Genomic DNA, 19,046 nt, shown 5'->3' with positions numbered 1-19,046 from the left:
TGTTTCAATAGTACCCAAAGGGGTGCTTTGTGTTAAAATGTAAGTAAATTGTGATATATTCAGCAACAATGGTCAACATTACTAACTGCATAGTGGCCCCTCACCCATTATGGAGGAGCTAAGGAGCCAGCCCAGTGAAACAGTGAGCACTCCCTCAGCTGCTTTATCCAGCTAATGGAGTGCTCCTGGGCTGGCTGAACTGTCAAGGGGAAACACTGTTTCCCTTTGACAGTTCAGTTTAGTTCCCCAGCCGCACATGCTCACTGAGCCATGCAAGTGCTGGGGCGTTTTGCTTCGCCAGCATTGCATAGCTCATTGGAAATGCTGGCTGGGGCACTGCATGTCTGTATGTCCGAGGGGGAGCTCCTGCGCCTCCTCGCACATACGGACAGAGCAGCTGTAGCAGCACCCACACACAGGCCAATGCAGGAGGTACGTTTATGTTCATTGTTTTTATTTAAACATGTGTATGGATGCGTTATGAGTGAGTGTATGGTGATGGATGCTCATGTGAATGATAGAGTGATTGCTGTATGAATGTGCAGCGCCTTGCATATACACATAATCATGTTCATTGTGTTAGGACCAGTGGGGCCCAGGGGACAGGGATGGTATCTTTTTACCGGACATCTATCATTCAAAACCCTCTGCCTTGTCCACAAGGCTTTCTGGGGCCTCGGTCCAAAATACCTTCAGCTATTCCTCCGCAAATACCTCCCCTCTCGAGCTCTTCACTCCTCTACCTCCAACTCCCTCAGGGTCAGTCGTTTATCAAAGAAACGAGCTGGGGGTAGATCTCCGTCTTCGGCTGGGGCCTCCCTCTGGAACAGCGCCCTGCTACTCTAAAACTTGAGGAGAACCATCTTTCTTCCTGCACTTATCAGACCTACCCTGTCTGCTGCCTTAAACGTAGCACTTGCAAATTGCTGGCTGCACTACCACTGTTTGTTGCCTTTATTATTTATTTATTGTTATTTATCTGTTTCTCCTCTGCTTCGCACTTTCCACTTCTCCCCCCTTCCATGCACTTTTCCCCTCACACTTGCGCGTTCTCAATGTCACTGGGCCTAGTAAGATCGCTGTTTTATTCTCCTCTGTTCCCCTCCCTTGCCTTGTCACGCTCTGAAACACTTGTGTACGAGCGCGATAGAAATAAAATATCAATGCCTGCCCCCTGGACTCCCAGCAACAATTGCAAACTGTTTGGCTATTTACCCATTTTTTGTTAAAAGTATGCTCTACAATGCAACATTTTAACCTATTATTTAAAAAAAAATTCACAGGGGGAAACCCCCCCGAACCTCTCCTTAATGCCCCTCCACTTAAAAAAGATTCACCAGCCGCCACTGGCCCTCAGACTGTGTTGGGAACGGGATGGGGAACCGAGGGACTATGGTGGGAGCACAATGGGCGGGAACCATGGGATAGTGATGGGAGCAGAGTGGGGAGAGCCCTGGGTGTGTGATGGGGTGGGGAGAGACCAGCGACTGGGTAGGAGTGGGATGAGGGAGCCCAGCGACTTTGATGGGAGCAGGTGACGGCGCGCAATATATACTGTCCATTTGGCATTTCTGGGGGGTCCCGACCTGCCCAAATTTTGCTCAGGGGGGTCCTGGCCAAAAAAGTTTGAAGACCACTGGCCTAGGGTGTCCAAGCCACCAAGGAAAACGGGGAACCCCATACATTTCCGAAAAGAGAACACCCGTGGCGAAGCGGGCCAGAATTGTTTTTTTTTTGTTGCCAGAACAACACATGGCCTACCTTCCCGCATCCCCACACATGTCCCAATGAAAACGGTACCTCACATGTGTGGGTGCACCTACCGGGGGCGCAAAAGGAAAAGGGTAACCCATTGGTAACCCCATGCCTTTCGGCACAGCACATTTTGTTCATGTGACCTACAGATTTGGGCCTAGGGTGTTGAAGCCAACAAGGAAAACAGGGAACCCCATGCATTTCCCAAAAGAGGACACTTGTGGGAATCGACAGAGGTCTGAATGTATTACCCAGAACCCATGGCAAAGACCCACATGGGAGAAGGGTGCCCAAGGCCAGGGATATTATTGCTGACTTTGCTGGAGCCCTGGCTGCCCTGCGTTACAGCTTCTCGCCACCAGGGAGTCTCGGCAGTGTGCCAATACCTCCCCGAAGGGAAAAGCTGTAATGCAGCCCAGCTGCAACTCCAGGACGGTTGGAGGTGATGTCCCTGGCCTTGGACATCCATGTACCATGTGGGTGTACCGTCCCCTAAGCACAGCAGCAGCTCCAGGGAGCCCCGGCAGGATCCCCATTCCTCCCCGGAGGTGACATCTGAAACGTAGCACAGCCAAATGTGGAGCCTGGGCTTGCAGACGGACAACCCACATGGGAGGGATCTGCTCCCAGGGAAACACCAATGTTCTGCTGGCATGGGGGGCAATTTGTGTCCTGCCCCTGCAACTGTGTCCCAGCCCACCAACATATCTGCCCAGCCGGCCCATTCCCACCCACACCACCAGCAATCCAGCCCCAGTCTCACCCACCCCACTGACAGTGGGCCCTAACCATAGAATAATAAAAAAAACAGTACTCACATAACATTGCAGCTGCTCGTGTAGAACAAACTTTAAACAAAACAAAAAACATGTGTTACCTACGGTCACACAGCAAAAACAAATAATTTTCAAGCATGCCCACCCCTTGCAAGCCATCCCTGGTGTCCTACTGAACCTCACCCCCCACAGAAAACCCATTTGCCCCTTCCTATGGGCAGATATCTGCCTCCAGGGAGGCCTGCATGAGGTGGGGGGGAGAGGGCCCCCAAACATTGTGGGACAGGCCCCCCAGTGGGTGGAGCAGTAAGGTTTGGGCATCCCGGGGCCAGATTGGCACACCAATGTGCCCCTCTGCACCAAGGCAAGTTTAGTAAACAAAGAAAATAATTCAAAATGGCAGGTTGCCCTGTAGCGGGGGCTGAGGGGCACCCTACACCGCTGGGGAATTTTCTAATGTGAAACGGGTGCACCTCTCCACCCCGACCCCAATTGGAGGGGCGGCGCATCTCATGTAGCCCTCCCTGGGTGCAGATAAGGGGGGGCTGTCCTGCAATCCTCCCTGGGCTCAGGCGTCCATTCCTAGGAGCAGATATCTGGTCCCAGGGAGGGCTGCATGACATGGCACCCACTCCATTGCGGGTTGGGGGCGTCAACGCCCCATCCCATTAGAAAATTCCCCGTCCCTTTGGGGTGCCCCACAGCCCCCCCATAAATGCGTTCCACCATTTTCACTTTTTTCTTTTGGTAACCCAATTCCCCTTGGCGCAGAGGGGCACATTGGTGTGCCAATCTGGCCTCGGGCTGCCCAAACCTTACTGCCCCACCCAACTGGGGGGCCTGTCACACAATTTCTGAGGGCCCTCTTCCCACTCACCCCAAATGGGTGGCTTGGGCACCTCATGCATGCCTCCCTGGGCCTCCTACAAACGGCTGTGTGAGGTATACCCCCCTCCATTTGGGGTGGGGGGAGAGGGCCCCCAAAAATTGTGGGACAGGTCCCCCAGTGGGTGGGGCAGTAAGGTTTGGGCACCCCGGGGCCAGATTGGCCCACGAATGTGCCCCTCTGCGCCAAGGCAAGTTTAGTAAACAAAGAAAATAATTCAAAATGGCAGGCTGCCCTTTAGCGGGGGCTGAGGGGCACCCTACACCACCAGGTAATTTTCTAATGTACTGGGGGTTGACCCTCTACCCCCACACCAAATGCAGGAGGGGGGCATCTCATTCAGCCCTCCCTGGGGCTGAATAAGAGGGGGGTTCTTGCCCTCCCTGGGGTTACATTCCCCTTCCTAAGAGCAGGTAACTGCCCCCAGGGAGGGCTGCATGACATGACCCCAAGTCCATTTTGGGTGGGGGGGCAGCCCCTTTCCATAAAACAAAATTCCCTGGAGGTCGAGTGGGGGGGTCCAGTTTGGCATTCCCCCAACACCAGCCATGATATCTATTTTTTTTTTGCCCCCATCTCTGAGGGCCGATGGTCACTCATCCGCCCCCAGGGGTCTCCATACATGTGGCCCCATGCCTTGGGGCCACGGGGGGGAGGGTCCCGCTTACCTAGTAAGCAGTCCCCCCTCCACCATACTAAAAAGATGTCCCTGGTGTCTAGTGGCATTGCTGCCCCCGGATCGAGTGCACTGCGCCAGATCCGGGAGCAGCAATGCTGTCACATAAGGTGTCGTTGGAAAGGGGAGATTCTCCCCTTTCCAACAACACCATTCCTGAAAAAATTCCTGGTGGCTAGGGCCCCCAAACCCCTTCCTCCCTTCCCATTACGTACTTTTTTTTGGCCTTTTTTTTAATGCCCCCACCCCTGGGGCAGATGGTCACCTATCTGCCCCCAGGGGTCTTTACATATGTGCCCCCATGCTTTGGGGCCATGGGGGGGTGGGGGCCACTTACCTAGTAAGCAGCTCCCCCTCAATGTAAACACATCCCTGGTCGTCTAGTGTGCATTGTTGCTCACGGATCGAGCCCCTGCGCCGATCCATGAGCAGCAATGCTGTCACACAAGGTATCGTTGGAAAGGGGACTGATACCTGCCTCGATCTCCGGCTTGAAATGCAGCTGGAGATTGAGGAAGCGGGAGAAGGGCGCTTACCTTCTCTCTTCACCGCTGCACCCGAAAATTGCTGCTCCCGTGAATTTACTTTCAGTTTCACGCCGGCTTGCATTACGCACGCCGACATGAAACTGAAGGTAATCCAGCCCCCGGGCAGTTCCCCTCACATAGCCCGGGGGTTGGATTACAGTTTTGAGCGATCCCTGCTTTGCAGGGATCGCTCAAAACAGAGTGCCGAAAAGGACAAGCTATCTCGTCCTTGGCACTCCGGAAGTAATTCCAAGGACGAGATAGCTCGTCCTTGGCACTGAAGGGGTTAAAAGTAGGGGTTTTGTACCCCTTCAGCAGAATTCACTCAGTTCCTCAAGGATTCTTTAAGGGCGAAGAGACGTTCTGAACCTTCTCACCTGGACTTTTGTTGGGACAGGTGCACTGTCGAAAGCCCTCAGCCTTAATTGAAGAAGGAACCGCCCAAGACAGAAGGGAAATCTGTCCCCTAGCCACCCCAGGGAACATCGGGAGTGACCAATGCTATGGACCAGGGCCAACCACTCTGCAACGGATCTTCTGATCCAGAAGAACAGACCCTGAACCGGAGTATCCTATCCTTGAGTCCTTTACGAAGGCCTCACAGCAACCAGAGGGCTGGACCAGCCAAAATGCCCTGTTCTATCACACCAAACTGGTTGCTCTGTGTTCCCTGCATCCTGAACAATAGGGAAGATACTGGGACTGGTGTCTGAGTTCCTCCAACCAGCCAAACTATTGCACTGCATCTAAACCAGCTCGACACTACATTGTCTCCTAGCGAAGCAGGTCACCTGCTGGGCCCAAAGCGACTTCTCAACACCGGAAACCGAACCGAATCTCTTGGAGGGTCACTTGCTGACTGTAACCAGGGGTTACAGCCATAGCACATCCCATCTAGCCCGAGAGCTGCTACCTCATCAAAAGCACCTTGATGCATCCTCGATCACCACTTTCTACGACCATTGCCCACCGACTTGAACAGCTGGAGCGTCACTCGTCAACCTCTTCCAACGGCTAAAGCCTGACTGTGCCTTGCCAACTGTAAAGTGTTCTTGGGATCGCCCCCACCTACATCATTGAATCGCCACAGCTCGACCGCACAGAGCACCTGCATTCGCCCCTACGAGACGCCTGCTTGCTGCTAGGGCCACCGCTATCCTACGTGCCGAAGCTAAACCTGACCAGCTCGCATCATCGTTTGACACCGGGTCTGATCAGTCAGCCCACCAAGAACTGAATCCAGGTACTGTTAACAATGAACTGCCCCATGGTCCTCTAGGATCCTAGAGAATGGTTAGATCACAACCACTCCTGTTTTCATCCCATTATCCTTTTTATAGTAGTACCTTAACTACCACCCCTTGAACTAGGCTCAGAATGCTACTTTCTTCAGTCTGTTGCATCTTCGCTGTTCTTTCCTTTGGGGTGGGTTTTTGTGTAGTAATCTCTATTCATGCAGATGGTGTGTTTTATTAAAGTGTTTATATGTTCATAGAACTCTGATTGGACATTTCCTTTATGTTGGTCTGCGATACTGTGTTGTTTGGGTCACTACTTGTTCACCTTCACACCTCTCTTGAGAATATAGCCTTCCCTCTGGCCACATTACCACAAAAGGCAAAGGAAGTATATCTCTTGCTTGTCTCTGTTTTACTTTTATCATTGCATTGTGTTTGGTTTGTAGAAGTGTGAGGGTTGAGTAGGCCATTTTACCCCGACTCATCCTTGTACTTCTGCGAGGCAGAATCCAATTCGTCACACTTTTGGCAACGGTAGGATTTGAAACAACTGTGCCTACTGCTCAGCCAGCCAAAATAAGTGTATGCATTAAATGCTCGTTTTTTCTGGCAAGGTAAACCCTGACCGAGTGTAGACCCTGACAGCGAGTGTCTTGCGCAACCTCTGTCGAGAGAGGAGTCTCCCTCATGGCTGTAACGTTAGGAAGGCTGAACTGCTGTAAAGCCTACAAGCTTTGAAGAAATCTAAGGGGATGGAGGACTGCCTGGGGGCTAGCAGCGAGCTGGATCCCCTGGCCCTATTGTCCACACACCTAGGGGCATGGAAACCTCTGAAGAGAGCGACAGCGATAGTGCTTCTCAGCATTCCTCCCTGCGGGTGGGCATGGTGGTCTCCCAAAGGTCACAAGCCTCGCACGTGTCTAGGAGTTCAAGGGCTTCAGCCAGACACCTAAGGCATCTCTCTGTAATCGACCCCGACAGGCTATACCTCCTGGAAGAAAGGAGAGTAGCCCTGCAAGAGAAGAAGCAGATGCAATTTTTGATGCTGCACAAGACGGAGCTTGAAGCCCAGAAAGAAGCTACCAAATTTTCAGAGGGATGTGTCTCCAGGATTGCTCTCAAGGAAAGCTAGGCATCACCCCCTCCCTCCCAAGGACTTAGTCCAACTGTATGAGGAGTGGAAGGATATTTTTGACAGGCTCGAAAAGCTGAAATTAGCTTTCCATCTCCAGGAGGTGGAATAGGAGTTGTGGGGTGGATCCCTTAGGAGCAGTTGGAAATGATGTCATTATTCAGACTCCAGAGGAGAGGTCTACCTATGCCCAGATGAAGGCAGCAGTCCCTGGAAGCTCTGCAAGTCCTCAGAACAGTACCTCAAGAGCTTTAGAGATTAAGGTTAAGCAATGCGAGATAGAGTTACACCAGTATTTAGTGGGCAAGACTATCTTGGACCCCCAGGAGCTTGCAAAGGCTGCCGATCTGTTCATGGCTACACGTGTCCAGAAAAAGGCTGTGGTTAGTGTATAAAAACCAGATGACAAAGAGATACAGAAACATAGATTGAAAGAGGGTACGTTTTGCCTCCTCTTGCCAAGAAAGGGCTCCAAAAGTCAGAGGGGAGAACCGCATCAAATACATCGTCTGCTCCAGCAGAAAGGAGAAGTGAGGGCACCCCTAGCACTGAGGCGTCTGCACCCACAGCCCCTCAAGGCTGCTTTACCTGCGAAGATCGGAAACATAGGAAGGGAGATCCTGCATGCAAGTGTAGACCCAAACGGGATATAGTTAGCACTACGCTCAAGGATGAGGAAGAAGAGGAAGAAGTAGTCAATGTAGGAATCTTAAACAATGAATTGTTACTCAACCTGGGGTTGGCTGAATGCACTCTAGTATCATGAGCGGGAATAGTACTGGGTTTCCAATAGAGGCCCTGGTTCCCACTAACACAGAGATCTTTAGAACCATGTGTTCATTAATGGGAGCAAAGCCCCAGCACTTTGTGATACTGCTGCAAGTATCACTGCTGTCTGACAACAGTGGGTGCGAGAGGACCAGAGCATCCCTGGTCCTTCCAGATTAGTCAAGGGATTCGATATTCTCACCCGATGCCGACTGGCTATCGTGAAGTTCAGTTGAAGGGGGGGACCTCTCAGCTCTGCCTACCTGTAAAAGATGCGATTCCGGTAGATTGTCTGTCAGGAAACAATAGAGTTGATGCCAAAATGATTGCCGTGGTCACACTATCGATGGCGAAGTAAGCAGCTCTGTTGCAGCCCTGGCAGCCATCTGTTGAAGGGCTCTTCTGGCTGATGATGGCATAAGACTGGTTCTGCTGGCACTACCCAGTCCTTAGCTGAGGGTGCAAGGTAGGCTGACTTTTGCGAGGTGGAGCATGACTGTCCAACTTTGGCAGATCTGTCCGATGTGATGAATCACTAGATGTCCCCAATTATCCACAAGGGGGAGACCTTCCCCATGAGGACATTGAGGTGAGGCTGCTACCCAATAGCCCCCCTGGGGTTGTTATAATGTGGGAAGATCTCTTGGGGAGAGACTCTCCCTCTAGGGATAAGGACGACAATTTGGGTACAGCCCTTATGAGCCATCACACCCCCACATACTCAATACTCTCCTTCCTCTGCTAACCTTTTTCCTAGACAGTAGACCTATGTACTGTTATAAGGCAGAGTACTTTAAGTTTCTAAAAAGTACTGGGAAGAAGAAGAACAATAGGAACCCAAGTAATCCAAGTACTGGGATGAGTTGGTGTTAGGGAGAATTCTCATAAATGGGTGATTTCCCTTACCTAATGAGTCCCTCAGCAGCTTTGCTGGATTTCTAGGATTTACTTTTTTCACCTGGTAAGAGTGTGAGCCTTTTTTCCACTCCTACATGTGTTTTGCCATGCGTGTTTTTACCATTTTGTGTGTTCTAGGGCTCTGGAGCCTCACCTACTCCATAAGCACCACTTTTTGTGTGTGTTACACAGCACCTTCGGTGCAGTGACACAGGGTTGTCTTTTAGACTTCCCACTGACTCAATTTTTCTGGGGCTGACTACTGTCCCCCAGAAACATGTAATGTTGCCATTAACTTTATATAGTCACTTTAAACCACAGACCCAGTACACCCCATCTTACATGGTGTATTGGAAAGGGTTAACTCTTATCCCTTTTTGTCTGTGTCTCTTGGAGCCTTGTTTCGCTCCCTTTACATTAAGATTTGGCTGGTGGCAGTGGTAACTACCCTAACTTTTCTACCGCGATTATCTTATATAAACGTGATAATGTTTTAGGCTATTATATTAGCCTCGAACATAAACCTGCTTGACCAAATACATTTTATTTTGGACCCGGCTGGGTTTATCCGCCATTTCTTTTTGTTAATGTCTTTCTCGTGTTTTTCTCTGCGTGCCAAACCGGGGATGATTCCTTTGTTTGCTGGCTTTTCGCGGGCTTCTGCACAGAAGCCCTCCTTAAGGCGCCTGAAAGTCTAGGTAGGCAGGATGCGAGGGATGGATCTTGGGACCCCTGCCATGGGTTCCCTTGGTAACCCAAGTCGCACTCTTGTCTGATTGGCTAAGGGGACTGGCCTTGTCAGGCCAGCCACCCTGCTGTGTGATTGACAGCCAGGCTGAATGAATGGTGGAAAACTGCATAAAAAGGAGGTCTCTGGGACTGGAAAGGCAGAGTTGCCACTGGAACAAAAGAACCAATGAGGAACTGGAAGAAGAGGACCCCTACCACGACTGAACCGCCCTGTGAAGCCCTGCTGCAGGTCCGAATCTCTGAACCCGACGACAGAGAAGATCCTCCAGGAAATGTCTTCCCTTGAGCTGGTGGGACCAACCAGTTCGCCCAAACTACAAGCCAGGACCCCTCCTCTGGTCGAATTCGCTGTACAGAGCTACAGTGGGCCGGATAGCCAGGAAGGTCAGACCCTGCTTGGGTTTTAAGGAGCGCACTTTTCATTTGTTGTTTTGCTCTGCTGCTGGTTTCTTCCTTAGGTGGCGCAGGACCCTCCAGTCTTCCTAATTCATGTCAGTCCGACAGTCCCTTCAGGAACTGTGAGCCTGCAGGAACCACCAGGAACGTCCGCTTCAGCTGCAGCTCCCTCTCCGTTTTAATCCGGTTGCTCGTTTCGTTCAACGGCGGTAAAAGTGTTTTAAATCTTTTTCCAATCCGAGGGCTTGTCCTTCTCTTCTCTTTGAACTAACTTGTCTACCAACCAACCTCGTCTGAAATCTGTGCCACAAACTTTACCGTGAACTACCCTGAACTGTGTGATCTTGAGCAAAAGACTTTTGGCACATTGACTTTGGCCCTAAGCCTTTTCTAGCTGATCTCCTCACTGAAGTTCCTCTTGTTCAATTGCCCTGAGTACTTACCTGTTGGTTTTGCCTAAATTCTAATAACTTTGTCTTTCTCACCCTTTTAAATTGCTGGAGTGCCATTTTGCTCCCACTTCATTTTGTGAGCTTAACTTGTCTGGAATTTAAGGGAAGTGGTGTGGTGTATTTATGATTGCGATTTTTAACTTGCTTATAATAGTGAAATGTTATACAACTGTTGAGTAAATAAATATATATTTTTTACTTAGAAACCTTGAGTCAATGGGCCTCATTACGAGTCCGGCGGTAACCGCGGCGGTAAAAGCACCTGGTTACCGCCGGACTCGTATTACCATTCCGCCTCTGTGACTCCCGGAATGACCAGGGCATTACAGCCCCGGTGTCCCGGGAGTCACGGAGGCGGAATGGTGTTAATCCCCATTCCCACTGAGACCCAGAGGACTCAGTGGGAATGGGGAAGTGGAAACACCGGCACCATCTCGTGATGGTGCTGGTGTTTCCGCGTCCTCCTGCAGGCGGGAGGTGTTCAACCCGCCAGGTCAGACCTGACAGGAAGATCACCTCCCGCCTGCAGGACTTGGGATCGGGCGGTCCGGAATTAACAGTGGTGGTGGGTTTACCGCCACTGTTAATTCCGGACCGCCCGACCCGTAATGAGGCCCATTGTTTGCCTGAATCATAGTAATTGCTGTCCTTTGTGTAACTATTTGATACTGCTCACTTACTCTTGAGATAAGTCTGGCTGCTCTGCTACTGCTACCACTTTAACTGTGTGGTACAGGCTTGTACCTAAGGTGAAATTGTACTGTCACTTGTAGTCTTAATTGTGTGTGGTGTTCCCAAAGGGTTCTGCATATAATTCTGCCTAACAGTTGGCACCCGGAACAATAAAGATAAAACATGTGAAAGGGACAAAGGAGTTATACAATGGGCCCAGACACTGCTGGCAATATTGTATAAAAAGAGACAATGGAAAGACAAACATTGTATCTTGCGCAGCCCTGGAGGACGACAGGTGTGCTGTGCACCGAACACGGGACATTCAATCCTGCATCGCTGATCCGGAGGCAGAGAACTCCAAGGACGCTGGCAGTCCGCCACGTCTGTTGATCATGAGGTCTGCAGAAGCAGACTGGTGCACAGCAGTGTCGAGAAAAGGAAGGAAAGCAGAAGGTACCTGGGCATGCCGTTGTGGAGCCGCAGGGAAAGCAAGACACCTGAGAAGCCGAATGATATGCTCATCATGCCAGGAAGCCTGGCAACATGCTGAAACCCTCATCAAGGTAAAGGGTGGCATCGAGAACCAGAGGGGATGCAGGGCAGACTGCCAAGAGAGCATATGCAGTTATACCTAGGTCTGTTTGCAAACATAATGCTTGGGTGGCACAGCAGGGGCAGAAAGCCTACAAATATTCTCTTCCTCATTGCAGTGGTGGAACAAAGCCTGTTAATCACCAGGGAAGTGTTGAGGACCCTAAGTACCATAATGAGAACTTGAGAGGGAAAGTCCCTCACACAGTGGCAGGGATAAACCCACTAAATGAGATACGCGTCATCTTCCTTGTGACAGTACTTGGCAGGGAAGTGAACCAAGTGGGCCATTTCAAAGAAGAAGAGAAGCCAGGGTCGCAGACTCTCCTAAAACTTAAAGTGGGTGTTGTAGGTGTGAAGTTGTTTTCTTTTGCTTTGCCACGTGGAGGGACCACAATCGTACGTCCCCCTAGACGTTAACAAAACAAGATATTGGACTGAGATAGGCAAAGAAATCACACTTAGGCCAATAGTTATATTATAAGAAAAGAAAATGGCTCGTAATAGGCCTTTTATTCACACCTTATACATAGACACATAACTAACACATAACATATAGTCATTTATACATAAACATAAAGAAAATGCATCACCGTTATAATGGTTGCAGAAGACACCTTCATCTCGGACACCTCAACGCTGCTTAGTCCCAGAGCAGGTAGGCAGAGAGATCACTCGTGCTAACGTGGTCTGGAGCCGAGCGTCCTCCCTCTCTGCAAGACTGCATCACCCGGGGGTCAAAATTCTAACTGTCCTTCCAAGAAGAAAACCTCTTCTCATTATGGGGGAATCCCTGCCCCTCTCGGTTATGACTGCCCCTGGCCTAGGAGCAGACCACACGCATAAGGAGCACAGAGTAGGAAAAACCAGCTAGAAATGGAAAAACCCAGCTTCCCTTCCTTGCCTTTGTTCCCAGTATCCCTTATTACTGCACCTGCAGAGCGCTCCAAATCCCTTTCTGGCTCATCCTTCAGCAGACAATACAACAACTATTTTCCACAGTTAGTTTATTTTACATCATTATGTGACTTTGCCTCTGCTGCAAAAATGCATGTTCACTTACTGAGCCCAAGCAAACGTAGGCTTTCATTGCAGTGATGGAAGTGAATGTCCAAAATGGCTGCGCACCGCCGCCATGTTGTTTTAGCAGATGTTTGCATAAGCGCTACAGAAGTATAAGGAGAAGGAAAACCAGGGGATGGGAGCCATTCCCCCAGGTTGTATGGAATTGATAATAGGATACCAGGAGAATTGAGTCATTCTCTTGGTAAGCCGGACCGGCAGGAAGGTCCACAAGGCTTGGGGAAGGGAGCTATTCCCCCGGGTTATTGGTCAATAGAAGGGATACATTCCCTTGACCCACCAAGAAAGTACAACACGTGTTCTGAATAGAACTGATAACAAGATACCAGGAGTAGGGAGACATTCTCCTGACACACCAAGAAAGTATTGTACAGAACTTTGTTATCAGGGCAAGGGAGGCATTTCTCCTGACGTGTGAGAGAAGAGACTGTTCTAAGATTTGGCAACTGTTTCAACTGACCATAACCCAGGAGAAGGGAGTCATTCTCCTGGGGCCAGATCGAACTGCCTTCTTCTTTAGTCTCTAGTGTAAAGGAACAGAAGTAGGGTTTCCTTGACACAGAATAGTGGACACTTTTGAGCTGACAATACACCCTAACAGACACCTTATCTTAGTTGAGGCAGGGAACCATCCCCCTCTTAGGAATAGGAAAAGACAGGTTTTCTCTTGCTTTCTTCTTTAATAAAAGTCTTTAGCCCCAAACATGACACCTTTGTGTCAGTTTCCTTCTTCTGCACCCTTACAGTGAGCAGGCAGAGATGCAAGCCGGGGTGAAGCCCCTGAGATGTTCAAAGCTTACTAGGAGAAAAGTCTTATGTACACTGAACCTTAGATGTCTGAGACGGGGATGTCAGTGTTTGGTGGTTGCCCAATGCCACAGAAGGTTCCTGTTGGACTTGGCTCATGACATTCCGTTAGCAGGTCACCTCAGATGACAAAGACAGCAGACCAGCTGTCGGCCCATTTTTTGCTGGTCCCAGATGGGGTCTGAGATAAAAGCTAAGCCCTGTGAGCAAAGGGCTGTACTCTAATTCCTGGCTGTTAGGCTGTGGCGAGCGTTCGTTTGGAGAAGTATATTGAAGAAAGAAAGCTTGCCTGGAGAAGCTCTTTGACAGAAAGAACGTGTACTCACGGAGGTGCGTGTGCCCTTAAGGGGGAGGAGCTATTGTGTCAGCTGGCGGAGTCACCTGACTTCTCCCACCTACTTGTGGCCGCCTCCAGCGCCCTTGCGGCGCTAAGCCCTGTGAGCAAAGGGCTGTACTCTAATTCCTGGCTGTTAGGCTGTTTGGCGAGTTGCGAGCCGCCGAGGATTATGCCTGGGTCAACACTTCCATCACCGGCCCCATCAGCCTCTAGGACCCGAGCGCAAAGGAAACGCGAGGCACCCGGAGGGTCTGCAGTATCTAATATCAAGGGGCCGACGAACACAGTAAGTCGTTATTTTTCATGTGTTTCTAGCACAGAGGAGCCAGGATGCCACACTCCCGGCACTGCCCCTCATGAACCCAAAATCTCATGCACGCAAGTGGTCGTGCCCAATCCACATACGCTATCTAGTACAATGGAGTCACAACCAAGTGAGCTCGAAACAGTCGAGCTGAGCGGGGCGAGCGCTACTAACTTACCCGGCATAAGTGCTGATGCTTACAATGGCCAAACATCACAGACCGTTGCTTCAAACAATGGAATTCAGGCCAAAATGGGAATCGAAGACAGCGATCATACCAGCTCTGATATACATCCTGAGTTAATTCCCTTTGTATCTTCTGAGGAGTTAGCGGCCACACTCACGGTACCGGCGCCCGCTAACATCATTCCAGGCGGAAAATCCGCATTAGGAGGCGGGATTCAAACCGTGGCGTCTGTGGCCGATTTAGAACAGATGGAACAGCCGGATTCGCCGGGTGAGCATGGGCGGTCTATAGAGTGGAGGGAAAACGTTGTATCTGTATGCCGTGTTGGAGGCCGCCCCGTGAGCGAGAAAAAGGCTAGCGCGTCTTCGAATAAGGCGCGGACATTAGGCCACCGAGCAACAGATTCCAGGGGCGAGTGTGCTGATTCACAGAAAGTTGGTCTTGGCGAGGAGCCAGACGCGGAGGTATCTCTTTATGAGACCTCGCCTAATCCCGCCCGGACAGCCGGATTATCCTGCAGTTATCAAGGAGAAGAGTTGCATGACGAGGTGTTCGTGGTGCAGCCTCTCCTGGCAGACTGCGTTATAACCCCAAGCGCAAGTGAGCCTCCCAAAGCGGTCGCCTGTGCGCACGACCCAAACAGGAGAGACTCCCTAGGAATTGCAGACAAAGTGCTGGGTAACTTGATAGCACTTAACAAATTACACCGGCAACTTCCAAACAGAGGTTCTACGCAGTCTTCAAATCTAATGGAAAGACCCTTAGTCAAAAGATCAAACTGCCAGCTGTCAGGTGCAAATGAGGATATATGGCACAAAGTGTGTTATAAGCGCGCAAAATTCGATAGGTGCTGCGAGACCAATGCTAATGTTGATGATCCACCTACCCAACTATTATCATCTCAAAAGAGGGTAGCTCCGACTCGACACAACATAAACACAGTAAACGATATTCCCATAGCCATGTCGGCATCTCCTGGATTAAATGGCACAAGCTTAGATGACTCTCAAGACTCTTCTTTTATGGAACGGCCTTTCCCTAAAATACGCCACTGCAAAGTACCGTTAACGACGAACGTGAGGGACTATCAAGTCAACGAGTCCTCGCCCAATGAAGACACTCGCCCATCACCGCAAGATCTGCAGGCCATTTTATTGTCATCAACAACAATTGCGTTGGCTCCGTTCATGAAATTATACGAAACTTTGCACGAGGCAACAAGGGATTTAACTACTACGGTGGCCTTAGCTTTGTCCAAGATAATCCACTTAGAGCAAGTTTGTGAGCAGATACAGTACAGTCAACAAGAAAGATCTAAGAGACTTGATCTATCCTTTAACCTCCTAAAGGAGCAAAAGCTAAATGACACCTTGGATAAAAAATTACTGGCTGATGTTGCTAGAGAAGCTCTTGCGTTATTCAAATCTGAGGGGCGTTTCTCAACTAGAGAATGCAACCCCAAAGAAGGGGGTTGTTTAAAAACTCCATTGGTCACAAGTAATGAAGCAAGTTGTGCACAAGGTCCGCCTGTGGTCAACTTAGGCAAAGAAGTGCTCACGGATAGTGAAAGTAGCACTCTGTTAAAAGTAGCCACCAAGAGCGGAGAACAACCTGCACTGCTGTCTGCTGCATCTGTGCAAACGATGGAAGCCTTGAGAGACCTAAACCAGAAATTATCTGTACATCAAACTGAAAACTCTGAATCCTCTAGTGGTACAGGTTGCGAATCCTCCTTAGATATCTCGTTTAATACCGCCTTCGAACAAGCCCGGAGCACTTCGAATCAAGCGCAAACGGATACTCAGGTGCCAGCTTGTTCAAAGCAGCCTTTGACTGTAAACTCCTCTGCAGAGTCGCCTGCAAAAAATTTGGAAGGGGTTCAAACCGCTACCTATCCGTTATTTAACGGAGGTCATCCATCAGTGGTAATGTTACCTCAACCAAAAAGGTCAAACGTGAACTCGATAACTCAACTAAAAAAAACTAAGAATCAACCGAGCAGAAAACAAAAGTCCCTAAACGGTGCTCGTAAATTCTTGCGAAACATCAACGTGGTTCCAAACGAAGTCAGCTCATTAAAACAATGCATATGTAGTTCGGCTTTGCAAAATAAGCCTTTACAACAAACATCTGCCTGCCAATCAACTTCCTCACATAACACAGACTCAGTCGTTACAGACCAAACTCAAGAGACTTCAATAGAATTGTTGAATATGTCAACTTATGATGACGAGGACTGCATAGACCTTGAAAATGAACCGTCCCCCTCTGGGACTGAGCAACAAATTGCACTGGAGCAATCGATGAGCGTAATTGCACAAGTTTGCACAAACGGTCACCAGGCACTCGTAACGGGACCCGTTACAACAAACATAGATCGAAATCAAGAAGAGTCTCCTCATGATGTGGGTCGACCAACGACGCCAGGTGGCAGAATTTGCCAGATTGTCAATAAAAACAACCATGCTTTGTCATGCTCACAAGGTCCTGTGAGCCCTCCCTTTCTGACTTTACTAGAAAAGAGGCTGAGGTCTTTGGCCGCCAACCATCAAGAGCCCTTCATTATTGCAGAGGCAACTGCACCGAAGGTTGGTAACCTTGTATATGTGGAAAGAAAAAAAACACAAGACCAAAAAGGAGTTGATGGTACACAGCCTTCGACACGAAATACGGGTTGCCTTAGAGACACAAAGGAAGCGCCAAAACATGTGCGATTTAGTAAAAGATCTTCGCTAAGAAAAAATTCCCCGTCTATGCCGACCAATAAAATTATAATCGAGAGCCTTGAAATCTCGGACAACTTAACACTGAACCGAGGAAACATTGTTAGATTGCTGCACTCGGTCCCCTCACTACGATCGATAAGTTCAAACGACCTGAAGATTGTGGAATTTTACGATGAGATCAGAAATGATAAAGTAGTACTGCACGTGGCGTCTTCTTTAATTGTAGCAACAATCATGGAAGCAAACGCAGCATTATTCTCCTTGGGCTTTGACGTATACGAATGGAATGGATTACAGCAAGCATCACCTAATACAGTTGATGCGGTTGATAAGTATAAACCTGTAACTCGAGTATCCATTCTGAAACCATCGTTAGGGAATAAGGTGCTAGAGGACATTGGAAAAAAGAAAATCTGTGGTCAAGGTAACAATAAAGATTCATTGTGCGGCATAAACACTTTACGAGCAGTTGAGAAGAACGTATCGACTCATAAAATGGCTCCGGCGGCTCAAAAAGACGAGATAACCATAACAATACATGGAAGCTCACCCCAGATTACCATTAAAGATGTTGGAGTGCAATCCGAGACATCCAGTACAGAAGATCCGGAGTGGGGCTGGTTACCAAAGGCCTTGGCAAACACCTCTCAGCAATAATGCCAGAACCCTACGGTTCGAAATACGTGCAGCATCGTATCTTGGAACACGCGGGGATTTACGCATTTATTCAATTCAAATTGGATCAACGAATGGCAGGTAATCTGTCTCCAAGAAACATGGCTAACAGAAGCTCCGATCTCGAATGATTTTGAGGTGGTGATTAATCCCGCCATTAAATCTAGTAAAGGGCGTCCTATGGCGGGGATGGCCACCATGGTCAGAAGATCTTCGGGCTGGAGACTTGTAAGCTCAATGAATCACTCGCCGTTCATTCAATCTACCCACCTAGAATGGGCCGGTGTAGCAGGTTTGGCGGTGGATTGCCTAATAGTGGTCAACATCTACTGGAATCATAAAAAGGCCGGCGAACAAGTCTTCATAGACGAAACTATGGAGATATTGGACTCTTTTGTGTCAACATCAGGATGGCCCAACATAATGTTATGTGGAGATCTTAACATTGACCTGCTGAAAACACCAAACTTGATGACAAAAATATACTTGAAGCAGGCATGGTTAGATGAGATGGCCGCTCGTAACTTCCAAATGTTAAATGGTAATACCTGTAATGACATGCCCCCTGCTAATACTTGGCGCCGTGCAGACCAGGCTTCGACGATTGACTATATGTTTGTCTCAGAGCAGTTACATCCGCGTATAGTCTCATTGAAGGTCACAAAGAAAAACGCTAGTGACCATGACATGCTGATAGCAGAATTCACCGCACTCGAAAAAATTCCATCGCAGATGTGGCAATATAACATTCAGGCTACCTCGAACAGAGTGCGGCTATCCCTAAAGAAAGATGAGCTGGAAAAGCTTGCAAGCGACTACTGTAAGGTTAGTCAGCATTTGGAATATGAGCAGCTGCTACAGCAATTTAAACCTAAAAGGGTAGGTCTAAAAAATATGGGCTATGCGCGTGCTCACAGCTTTGATGTGGAGGTGCTAAAGCATAAACGTATGCTACGTAGTAATTTAAGACACTCAAAATCCCTGGGTCAACTGGCCCGTATACAAGCTGTTAAGGTTGCAAAACAATCGTACAAGAACTGGCTAAAAGCGCATAAACACATGTTACTACAAAAAGACGCCGAAGTGTTGATGAGGTCATTACAAAATAAAAATACTTCAGCTTTCTGGTCTCTCATTAACAACGTGTACGTGCCCCAAGAATCAATCCAAACCTGTATGGTGTCAGAGGCTGATTGGATATCGCACTTTAGAAACTTATATATGTCAGCTGGACATCCGGAGGTCGGTATTGAGGATTGTTCCAAACCATGGGATCTGGAATTTAGAAAAGAAGACATAATAGAAATCATTCAGAAAGCAAAAAACTCGCGGGCACCAGGTCCAGACGGGCTCACAAACTTTACGATTAAGCAGTTCCCCGAGATATGGGCAAGTCTGTGCGAGACAC

Source organism: Ambystoma mexicanum, chromosome 14 (genome assembly GCF_040938575.1).
Source record: "Ambystoma mexicanum isolate Mex_15411 chromosome 14, UKY_AmexF1_1, whole genome shotgun sequence".
Lineage (NCBI taxonomy): Eukaryota > Metazoa > Chordata > Amphibia > Caudata > Ambystomatidae > Ambystoma > Ambystoma mexicanum.
This window is presented reverse-complemented; position numbering follows the sequence as displayed.